The following is an 11,484-nucleotide window of genomic DNA, read 5'->3' as shown; positions in this document are numbered from 1 at the left end:
TAATCTAACTAAACTAGAGTCACTTACCTTCCCAACTTGGACTCCGAGACTCGGAATGAATGGTTCATTCCTTTTGCAAACTGTGTGTGCGTGAGGTTCACCCGAAGGACGGCTGCTTCCTCTGTGCGTCCCGTTCTGACGCACGTCTGGGAAGGGTGGCCAACGCCGTTCGTTCGTACAACCTGACTGCAATGTTTTCGTTGCCTCTCTTTCTGGTCGTGGCGGCAGCCGAAGGGAATCCGGCGGTTCATTCCGGGTGACTAGGGCTGGAAGTCACGGTGGGGTGGTTGGGGATTTCACGGCATTTTTTACAATTAGTTTTTTTTAGCTTTAAATAAAATAAAATTAAATCTTGGCCAAAATATAGTAGATTTTAATTTATTTTGTAAACAAACTGAAATCCTTGACGGAATTCTGCTATCGACGCCAATTGAAGCTGTATTCGTGTGATGAGCACTCACTTTTTCACTCACTCACAACTGGCGCAGTGATTTTGCAGTCACATTAGATGTCACAGTTTTTTCGTTTGGGTGTAGTGACACTGGTCTGGAGAAGACATGTTCGTCATTGCTTCAAACTGAAAAGTGTTTAAAGAGTGGTTGAGTCGTACACATATCCAGCAAAGTTTCGCAATTCACGGTTTACGTGTAATCATGACTTTTAACTCTACACATCCAGCAGTGTGCCGGATTCGCAGGCAGTTCATGGCGCCAGCGTGTTCACTCGGTTCGGCTGTGTCGTCTCGTGTCCACTGTTCGGGCCGGAGAGCTCCGGAGAGTGTTCACGCTGTGTGTGGACCTGCACCACTGGCAGGCTGGTGATATTTCTTGAGCGCTGGTGTCACGTTCCACCGAGTCAGTTTGCTTCGTTACAGCGTGCCAATCGGACGGAACGGCACCTTCGTCGTACGGAGGGATTAGAGTAAAGAGTCCAGCAGTTCGGCGGAGTGTCTAGAGATCGACGTTTCCCCGTTGTGGAGTGTGATGTAGTTTCTGTGTGTATCCCGCGCGCGTTTTGGAACTGTGCAGAGTGTGTATCGATTTATTCATCAATTTAATATCTCCATCAGTGCTGTGGTGGCGGTGGCGGCTGCTGCTGCCTTGAGAACCGCTAGAATAGCTAGAACCGCCAGTCCAGTCACTGGAACGCGGACGGAGGAAAAAGGGCCAGGCCTTAGAGAGTTGGCCAGATATTTGCGTATTCGCGCGTATCCGACGTCTCGTCCGTCGCGACTTGTGTGAGATTAGTTTGATTTCTCTGCCGTGTAGTTTGTGGCCAGGTGGTGGTGGCGTGTGGGTCTTTGGCAGATATTGGCGACTCACCGCTCGCTCGCTAGCTGCGGCTGGTTTCTCAATCTACTCAAACTGCTTCAATCTGTTTTACGTTGAGCCGTCGTTCATCTTCGGCCGCCTGAGTGCCTATGCCTGCCTGCCTGCCCCCGAGTGATTGTGTGTGTCTGTGTCGTTTGAATATATTTGAAGATATGTGATTTTGTTACTATTCGGCGAACGACAGCTGAGTATGTTAAATCAATTAAAAGCAGAAGTTCCGGAGCACTCGTGGGTGATGAAGATCTGCGAACGAGAATGAAAAGAGATATCGTGCTAGGGTGACGTTGACTCAACAATCTCAATGGAACAGAAGCAGTGTATCCGTCCGTTCGTTTCGTCCGTACTATGCACATGATTGATTAGTGAATCGTGATTGTTGTTCTTTCTTTTCGCTACACAGATTTCTCTGCGTGTGGAAGAGAAAAAAAAGTAAAACACTCAAGCTTAATTACCGATATCAATTGAGAGAGATAGAGGAGCTAAACGGCAGCACACATTACACAATCGATTTCGAACAATCACATTCGCGAGGGGAGGTCTCACAATGTACCGAAACAAACTACTTCCCAAAGGCCAGCAGAGAGCAGCAGCCGATCATAAACTTTTCGCGTTCTGTGCGTGTGCGATTATTGTTGCAGCAGCCAATAATCTCTTAATTAATTAAATAATAGTAAGCGTTTGTTGGCCAACAACCGACTACTGCAGAATGAGAGACGCGAATACAAACAATAAAAGTGGCAATTTACGCGCCGAGTAATGAAACAACATATACGCTGGAAAAGAGCACTCTTGTGGGGAGCGGTGGGGTAAGACGTGTGACTGCAGAAGTGTTTAACTTTTTTCAAATTTTAACAGTGATCTAAAGTATTATATAGTCAACGGGGTTATAACAAAACTGGAAAATAATGTAAGGATTCGATTTAAAAAGTGATGTTTTCAAGAGATGGATAATTTTAAAATAAAATTGACAAAAAAATGAATTTTAATTACCACCAAACCCCACTCTTTCTGAAGAAAAAAAAAATCACTAAGACTGGTACAAATAATTTGAAAAGTTCCAGAGAGAAAATTATAGAAATTTAAAAAAAGACTTGCCCTTCTTTAACACTCAAACGCTCGGGTAGTCATTTGACCCCTACTTTTTTTTCTTAAAAATCTCATAACTTTTGGTAGATTTAACCAATTTGGATGCTTCCGGTTGCAAAAGATCAAGATTTGTCTATATTTTTAACTATCAGATGGGGGGAAAATATGGTCCACTTTTACCGGAGATATTCCAGAATTCGTTGGGGTACATCGACTCTCCTATTTGAGGTTTTGGTCAATATAACAAAAAAAAACACATAACAATGTCGGAAATGATGCAAAACTTCAAGGCCTCATTCTGATACATCATTCTGCAAAAATAATTGACATGGTTAAGTCCTACGGGGCACCGGAGCCTGTTCCAGTTGGGCACCAATCGACATCAGCTCAGTGAACCATTTCCGGTTGGAACCTGTTCCGGTGCCCGAAGGTCTTGACCATGTCATGTATCTATGCAGGATGATTTATTAGGATGATGCCTTGAAGTTTTGCATGATTTACGGCTTTGTTTTGTGGAATAAATTTTGTTATATTATCCAAAAACCCAAATAGGAAAGCCGAGGTACATACAAATTAATCAATTCTACCAAAAGTTATAAGATTTTTAAGAAAAAAATAGGAGTCAAATGACTACCCGAGCGTTTGAGTGTTAAAGGGTTATTTTCCAAACTCAAAAACCTACACAAAATCGAAACTTAATACCTTTTGTTAAAATTGTGGAGTACTTTTCAATTATGAATTAAAATTTGCTTTAAGCAAACATTTTTAATTATATTTTTGTCAAAATTTTCGATATTTTTTCAAAAAATCCTATCTAAATCCAGATTTTGCACCATCTCGCACTATGGCTCATCTCAAAAGATTTTTTTTTAATCGTTTTATGGTCGTTATTTTTTTTTGAAAAATAAGATGAATAATTATTTTGGGAACTCAACCATGAGTCATAAAAATTTAAAGAAAAATGGGATTTGTTTTCTGTGTACCTATTTTTTTTTTAATTTTCAATAATAACCTACAACCTTGCAAAGATACCAAATCTATCAAAAAATCCCTTGTCAAGATACAGACATTTACATACCCATTTGTCAGCCCCAACTTTCTATGGAGACATGCTCGGAAAAACTTATGATGCAAAATTACTTCTTTTGACAAAGGGAATACTTGGACAAAGTTTCATCCAAATAAAAAAAAATACAAAGAGTCGATTTGTGAAATCATGGAAAACCACTCCATTATCTTTTTTAAACATGTTCTTTCCTTAACGAATCTTGGAAAAACTCATTTATAATAGGGGGAGAGGGGGTAATATGCACCCCCTAAGGGAAAACTGTGATTTCTCAACCATTACAGCATTACTGTGGAAGAATTTTGTTCGATGTTCTAAACGAACTATTATTCTTCGTCATCTATGTGAAAAAAGTCTTTAAAACCCTCAAAATTGTTCGAAAACGTCAAATTTCTAAAAACATTTCTAATTCAATTCAAACTACCATGCGGGGCAATATGCACCGCAACATTGGGGCAAAATGCACTACACCAGCGGGGCAAAATGCACCAAAACATGGGGCAAAATGCACCGGTTAAAAGTAGTTTTCACTAGTCGCCACTAGATGACACCGCTGTTTTTACAAAGGAGCTTCACAGCGGTGCATTTTGCCCCGACTACGCTTTTTGTAGAAAATTTACTTAAAAATGCATTTTTTGATGTTTTTGGACTCATCTGTCTATAGAATAATGAAGATTCTGGCTAAAACTATCTACCTCAAAACTTACAATATCAATAAATGCTTTTTATATTGTCCAAAAATAATAATGAAAGCTCAATAAAAATTAGATGAAAACACAACATTTTAATGTTTTGCAAATTACTCAAGCTGATTTTATACTCTGAAGCTCAAATTTTTCCAGCATGGTTTAGCAATAATAAGCTTCCAATTTCTATGATTTTTTCCCGAACAATTCTTGCAAATACCGAGAAAAGCAGTGGGGTGCATTTTGCCCCGGGGGTGCATATTACCCCCTCTCCCTGCAAACAAAAGTTTGTGTGGTTTTGTGTATTGAGTATTGATTATTTTTGCTCTCGATACCTCAATTTTATTGATTTTTAGAAGTTAACCGGCAGAAAAAGTTTTTGGTTTGAACAACAATAAAAACTCCATAATTTCACTAAATGTTTTACAATTGTCCATCCCACCCCACAATGCCCACCCCGGCAGCTCACGCACTAGCCCATACTAGTCGGTGTATTTATTAATTCTGTGCGTATGTGATACTCTGCCACGCCGCATCACGGCCGGGCCGTGTACGACGACGACGGCGGCCACGCGAAAGGCAATTGATCGCGGCAAGTGTGCCTGTGGCTGGTGTTGCCTTGGGCGTCACCCGGGCGTCGTCGTGGTCGCGTCCACAGTTGGTGTTGCCAGGCGTGTGAGACCAATCACTTGGCAGTTCGCAAAACACTAGGGACTGCGGGGATGGTTAGTAATAAAGTTTAGTTTTTATTTTATTATTTTTTTCGGGTGTTTAATAATTTTAACGGCCTGTAATTAGCGCTAAGATATGGGTAATTCTCTACCAACTCACACGAAATCGGGAAAAGTTGCCCCGACCCCTCTTCGATTTGCGTGAAACTTTGTCCTAAGGGGTAACTTTTGTCCCTGATCACGAAACCGAGGTCCGTTTTTTGATATCTCGTGACGGAGGGGCGGTACGACCCCTTCCATTTTTGAACATGCGAAAAATGAGGTGTTTTTCAATAATTTGCAGCCTGAAACGGTGATGAGATAGAAATTTGGTGTCAAAGGGACTTTTATGTAAAATTAGACGCCCGATTTGATGGCGTACTCAGAATTCCGAAAAAACGTATTTTTCATCGAAAAAAACACTAAAAAAGTTTTAAAAATTCTCCCATTTTCCGTTACTCGACTGTAAAAAATTTTGGAACATGTCATTTTATGGGAAATTTAATGTACTTTTCGAATCTACATTGTCCCAGAAGGGTCATTTTTTCATTTAGAACAAAATTTTTCATTTTAAAATTTCGTGTTTTTTCTAACTTTGCAGGGTTATTTTTTAGAGTGTAACAATGTTTTACAAAGTTGTAGAGCAGACAATTACAAAAATTTTGATATATAGACATAAGGGGTTTGCTAATAAACATCACGAGTTATCGCGATTTTACGAAAAAAAGTTTTGAAAAAGTTACTTTTTGCGTTTCTCTTTGTTTCGTCGTCCGTGTCTGTCGCGGGTGACCATGAACGGCCATGATCGATGACGACCAACTTTTTCAAAACTTTTTTTCGTAGAATCGCGATAACTCGTGATGTTTATTAGCAAACCCCTTATGTCTATATATCAAAATTTTTGTAATTGTCTGCTCTACAACTTTGTAGAACATTGTTACACTCTAAAAAATAACCCTGCAAAGTTAGAAAAAACACGAAATTTTAAAATGAAAAATTTTGTTCTAGATGAAAAAATGACCCTTCTGGGACAATGTAGATTCGAAAAGTACATTAAATTTCCCATAAAATGACATGTTCCAAAATTTTTTACAGTCGAGTAACGGAAAATGGGAGAATTTTTAAAACTTTTTTAGTGTTTTTTTCGATGAAAAATACGTTTTTTCGGAATTCTGAGTACGCCATCAAATCGGGCGTCTAATTTTACATAAAAGTCCCTTTGACACCAAATTTCTATCTCATCACCGTTTCAGGCTGCAAATTATTGAAAAACACCTCTTTTTTCACATGTTCAAAAATGGAAGGGGTCGTACCGCCCCTCCGTCACGAGATATCAAAAAACGGACCTCGGATTCGTGATCAGGGACAAAAGTTACCCCTTAGGACAAAGTTTCACGCAAATCGAAGAGGGGTCGGGGCAACTGCTGTGTGAGTTGGCGGAGAATTACCCATATGATATTGGAGCGCATTAAATTTGGTGCATTGAAATAACATATTTTGACCAGCATGGGCTAGACTGACTTGCTTCTCTTACGTCACACTTTGATATTTTTTTTATCGAAGGAAACCTTCTCGAGTAATTGCATTTTTTTTTAAATATAATGCTAAGGATCTCAATTGTTTTATTAAATGTGTTGCCAACACTGTTTCTTCCCAACTGGTTTAAGTGGTCCACACACAAACGTTTCGTTCGATCGATCCGCGGCCGGTCTTTCTCCACTCTTCAAGGTAGTGCCCATCGACCCGGTCCGTCCCCTGTGACAAAACCGCGTGGATAGAGATGGATGCGCCGCCGGCTCCGGTCTGATCGAGTTGTAGATCCCACCATCCCCTCAACCCTCTTTGCCATCCCCCGGGGGCTTTTTGCCTCTTGTTGTTGTTGTTGTTTCAACGGCCGGTGTGAACGATCCTGCATACGATTGCTATAATGAAGACTGACGTTTATTGACAACTGAAACATATTTCTGTAATTTTGATTGATTCCTCGACGCGCTCTCTGGCCTTTGCAGTAGTTTGGCACCGGTCCGGACGGACAGACGGATGGACGGCCGGCCGGCTTGACGGCGATACGCATATAATTTCGTCTGCCGTTTTATTCGATATCTACAGGCAAACCGGCGTAAAGTGAGTGTGTGTTTGTACGCAAATGTGTGTGTTTGTTTGCCCTGGACCGCAAAGCCCCCGGGGAAGAAGAAATCGAACCTGCCAACTACTGTTTTGGAGTGGCTGCTACCGTGATTTTTCACGTCGCGCGACGGCTTACGCATCGGCTTAAGCGGAATTAGAGCGCCGAAGCCGTCCCCGTATGCGAGTTTGGCTACAAAACACCGTTCAACGTAAGTAAAGATGTTTTCTTTAATTTGTTTGCTTTGTAATCATCTCATTTTTTTAGAATTAAATTTACAAACTTGTCTAAATTTTATGAATCTTCAAAACATCCGTCGATTCAAGAAAGCACAGAGACATGTTGTTCAAAAACTGCTCATGTTTAAAAGAATGCAAAAACTTCAAAAAATATTTCTAACATGTTTTAAGCTGCTAGTTTTTTTTTAATGAACATGCATAAAATTGCAAAAACATTCAAAAATAAATTTAAAAACGTTACTTAATCCACCTTTAGGTGGTTGGTGCCTTCCTCGTATATTTTTATCAAAATATCTGAGATCCAGCCTCAAAAAAAGTTTATTAAAAACACTAAAGTACTTATAACTTTTGATAGGGTTATCAGATCTTTAATCTTTTGGCTTGTTGGAAAGGTCTTTTGATTACCTATTCAACGATGGGTCGCATGGTAGATCCGGACAACTTTTTCATCAAAATATTTGAGATCCGGCCTCAAAAAAATGTATAAATAACACTTATGTGCTCATAACTTTTGATGGGGTTATCAGATATTCAATCTTTTGAACGCGTTGGAAAGGTCTTTCAAATACCTTTCTCACAATATATATTATGACCACCCTTTTTTATAATATTTCAAACTCTAGCCAAATCGTTTTTTAGCATAACTTTTGAAGTACTTTTCTAAACTTCATAATATTAACTAGGGTCTTGTGGGACCCCAAGACGAATCGAATGAGACCAAAACGGTCCAAATCGGTCCAGCCAGTCCGGAGATAATCGTGTGCATATTTTTCGGTGCACGGACTCACATCCAGACACACGCACAGACATTTGTTCAGAATTTGATTTTGAGCCGATAGGTATACGTGAAGGTGGGTCTACGAGGTCTAATAAAGAAGTTCATTTTTCGAGTGATTTTATAGCCTTTCCTCATTGAGGTGAGGAAGGCCAAAATCTTTATAAATTATTCACAGAATTTTTCATGCATGAAAGAAAGCAGAAACACCCAGAAATGAATAAATAATCTCTTGAAAAGTTTAATGAACTAGCATGTTTGAAAAAATAACGCAATTTTTACTGCTAGTTGATTCGGAATTCGTTGTCTGTCTTTTTTTCATTCGGCAAGAGTCCATTTGGCGATACAATCTTCAGTGAAATGTCCCAAACTTTAAATTTATCATATGAAATTATGATGAAAATAAACTAATGAATCCAATGAAAAAAATGTTCGCTGATTTGAAGGTCTGGTGACCTAAGAACTCTCAGCTGATTTCTATGATTTTGTGAGATGTTGTACGTAACATATCCTAAAGTGGTGAATATCCATTAATAGTATTCAGAAATATGTTTCTTTAAAAAAATAATAATTTGAATTTTAAACATTATGAGCATAAAGCACCATGCGTCTCCAGCGAAATTTACTGGGAACTCATTTCGATGGAGAAGCATGGCACTTTGAGCGTGAGCGTATATAAAAAAAGTAAATCTTTCCAAGTTTCTGAGGGGAACTACTTGAAGAGTATCGGAGCCGGCATTTACAAAGCGGATTCAGTGGCAGTTTTTAACTCCACTAATGTTAACATGTTGAGGTCAATGTTAACACTCGATAGGTCGCCTTCCTAAGGTGTCGTTGATAAGGCTCAGCTTGGGACGATGCACTACCTTCCCTTTACTAAGCAATCGAATCCAGACGAGAAACGATCATCAGTTGTGTTGGTCCGAGCCGGGTTGTGAACCCCGATCTACCGCTTACGAAACGGAAGCGTTACCACTAGGCTACCTGACTCGGTCGAATACCGAAATTCCTTATTTTCTAAAAAAAAAAAAAAAATCATTTCTCAGAGTCTTATATTAGTCAATTCTGATAAATCATAGAAACATATGTTTGCCTATGAGCTCTTTGGTCCCGAGACCTTCAAGTTAGCAAACTATGTTTTCATTTGATCTGTGAGTGTGCAATGTTTTTGAAATGTTTTAGTAATTTTCATTAAAAGACCAACTAGTCACCTTTTCTTCGAAAAGTGGCGAACTGATCATAGAAAAAAATGTGTATCTTGCGAAAATCTTTTAAAAACGATGTTGATGAACAAGCAGCGTGCTTCATACGATGGAAGAGGAAATGCAATCCAGCTTAGTTTTCGTAGTGCGTATAATAAAAAGTAATTTTGGACAGTACTCAAACATTTAAATTCATCCATATTTCATATTCAGCCATCCCAAAAGATTCGTCTGAATTCCAATTTTCTGCAGTTTAAAGATTAGTACTGGAATGTCGATTCTGTCAAATGCCAGCCAGTGCTTCTAAGTTATTACGATTGTGCATTGTATTCAGAGTAAAATTTACAAATTCCAAATTTTTGTGCTGGTAAAGCTGCGTTTTAAAAAGCCGTTTTGTTTGCATCGGCCTTAGGATGAAAACAACGTTAGGACAACTCTGCGAATGATGTTCAAAATTCTAAAAATTCTATTAAAGTTCTATTCACATTTGTATGCAAATCCTGATGAACCATTTATGTTTTTTCGGTAGTTTGTAATGGTTAGTTGCAGTTGAGAAAATAGTTCTTTATGTGAGATTTTAATGCAAAAAAAACTGCACCTTACTCTTTACCTGAGAGAAACTTTTCCGCAGATAATTAAGAAAGAGAATATACGTACTCGGTAGACAATAGCACTTGCCAATTAAAGATCAGCTGCTCCCAACCAATCGATGCCAAGTCTAATTGCACATGGGCATTTCCCGAATTTCCCGAAAAGCAGCGTTTAGCGCTTCTTTCCCAGTTCATATTGAGTGTGAGTCACCACGGCGGTCGTCTCGAGCCGGCAGACTTTTGGCTTCATTTCTCGAGACACGTTTGCACGGCACAGTTTTTAGATATCAAGCGATGCGTGTCTAAGTTTATTTAACTTTTGAGAACAATAAAACATGGTTTTATGAGCAGTCAGAAAGATAAAACAACCAACCGCGGCACTTCTCTCAATCGCCGCAAAGCACACACTCCTCTCTTTTTTTTCCGTGGAGCGGAAGGAGGAGGTTCGAGTTCGAGAGGAGCAGCTCTAGTTTATATCGCCCCGCGCGCGCAATTCACTCCTCTTCGTTGATTGTGTGTTCCTAGCGCAAAATATGTCACTCTCAATTGGGTTTGAAGGCTCAACGTGGCGTGGGTGGGTTCGAAGGGTGGTTTTTGGGGTGTAGACATATTTTTTGTTTGTTACAAGTCTATGCGATGTCGGCGGCGTCGGTGATGATGATGATGATGATGAGTCCACATTACAATGGCAGTTGTATCAAGTCACGGCATGACAGTGTTCCGCATACCAACCGCAGATTTCCCGGAATGTTTCCGAACTGTCGGATGGAACAAGCTTGATAATGTGACAATGTTGTGTTGCTGTCGAGTTTGCACAGAGGAATGTTTGGGGAATTTGGTAGATATGACTTTCTTTTAATTTATATTGCGAAAAATCGAATAATATGCATTGTATAGGGCACACATTGAATCACAACAAGACTTTTGATTTTATTTCATAACATTCATTTTTATCTAAATGAAACTCAGTACAGTTCTGTTCAAACAAACAGAATTCGTTTAGTTGGGATCATGCCAGCAACTTACTAATGGTGATTGCCAGAAGCACGATAAGGCCGTTGCAAATGTTTTTCAAAGTTTTTGCAACCCCCTTTCAATTTTTTTATCAAAAAATGTCATAATTTTAATGAAAATTGAAATTTAATCAGCTGAAAACAATCTAAAATGCTTTGATGACACTGACCTACAAAAATGGACAAAAATGACTTTGGAGGCTCAACCCGAGAGGAAGCATGAAGTTTGGGGTTCTCAGAAACGCGTGCACTTTGAATATTTCAAAAATATTTAAACAGGGCCGAATGGTTTTTCTCCAAAGTCTCCATACAGTACTCCATCCAGCGCAGAAATTTTGTTGGACGGTGTAATCATATTTCGCATGTTTGGGCTCGTTTATAAATATTTGGATTTTGTATAAAAACTCGACGTTTTTCTTTCGCAAAAAAAATCGTCATTACTTTGAAGTTGCCGAGCTTCCGTGGCCGTGAGGTTACGGGTTTCGCCTTGTATGCGGAAGGTGATGGGTTCGATTCCTGTCTGGCTCGGCAAAGTCAGATCCCTTAAAAGAGTAAATATGCTCACTGGGAATACTGACCGGTAGGGGATGGGTTTCGACTAGCGGCGTGCTGGGTTTCCAATCCAGAGGTCGTGAGTTCGATTCTCGTACCGGGATGATGA

The 11,484-nt window shown here is 39.6% G+C and overlaps 1 protein-coding gene across 6 annotated transcripts in view; it reads left to right on the top strand.

Moving 5' to 3' along the window:
- The first annotated feature begins 769 nt into the window (after window positions 1-769).
- The window catches only part of LOC120421386 (BMP-binding endothelial regulator protein), a 110,130-nt gene continuing 99,415 nt past the window's right edge, over window positions 770-11,484 (top strand). The window contains exons 1-2 of one of the 6 annotated variants that reach the window (XM_039584583.2): window positions 770-994; window positions 6,989-7,215. The gene's annotated coding sequence lies outside the window, so the exon portion shown is untranslated. The other 5 variants (XM_039584580.2, XM_039584582.2, XM_039584581.2 and 2 more) reach the window with 5 other exon arrangements.

This window comes from Culex pipiens, chromosome 3, assembly GCF_016801865.2.
Source record: "Culex pipiens pallens isolate TS chromosome 3, TS_CPP_V2, whole genome shotgun sequence".
NCBI lineage: Eukaryota > Metazoa > Arthropoda > Insecta > Diptera > Culicidae > Culex > Culex pipiens.
The sequence above is the reverse complement of the archived record's forward strand: the minus strand, read 5'-3'. Positions and strand labels throughout refer to the sequence as shown.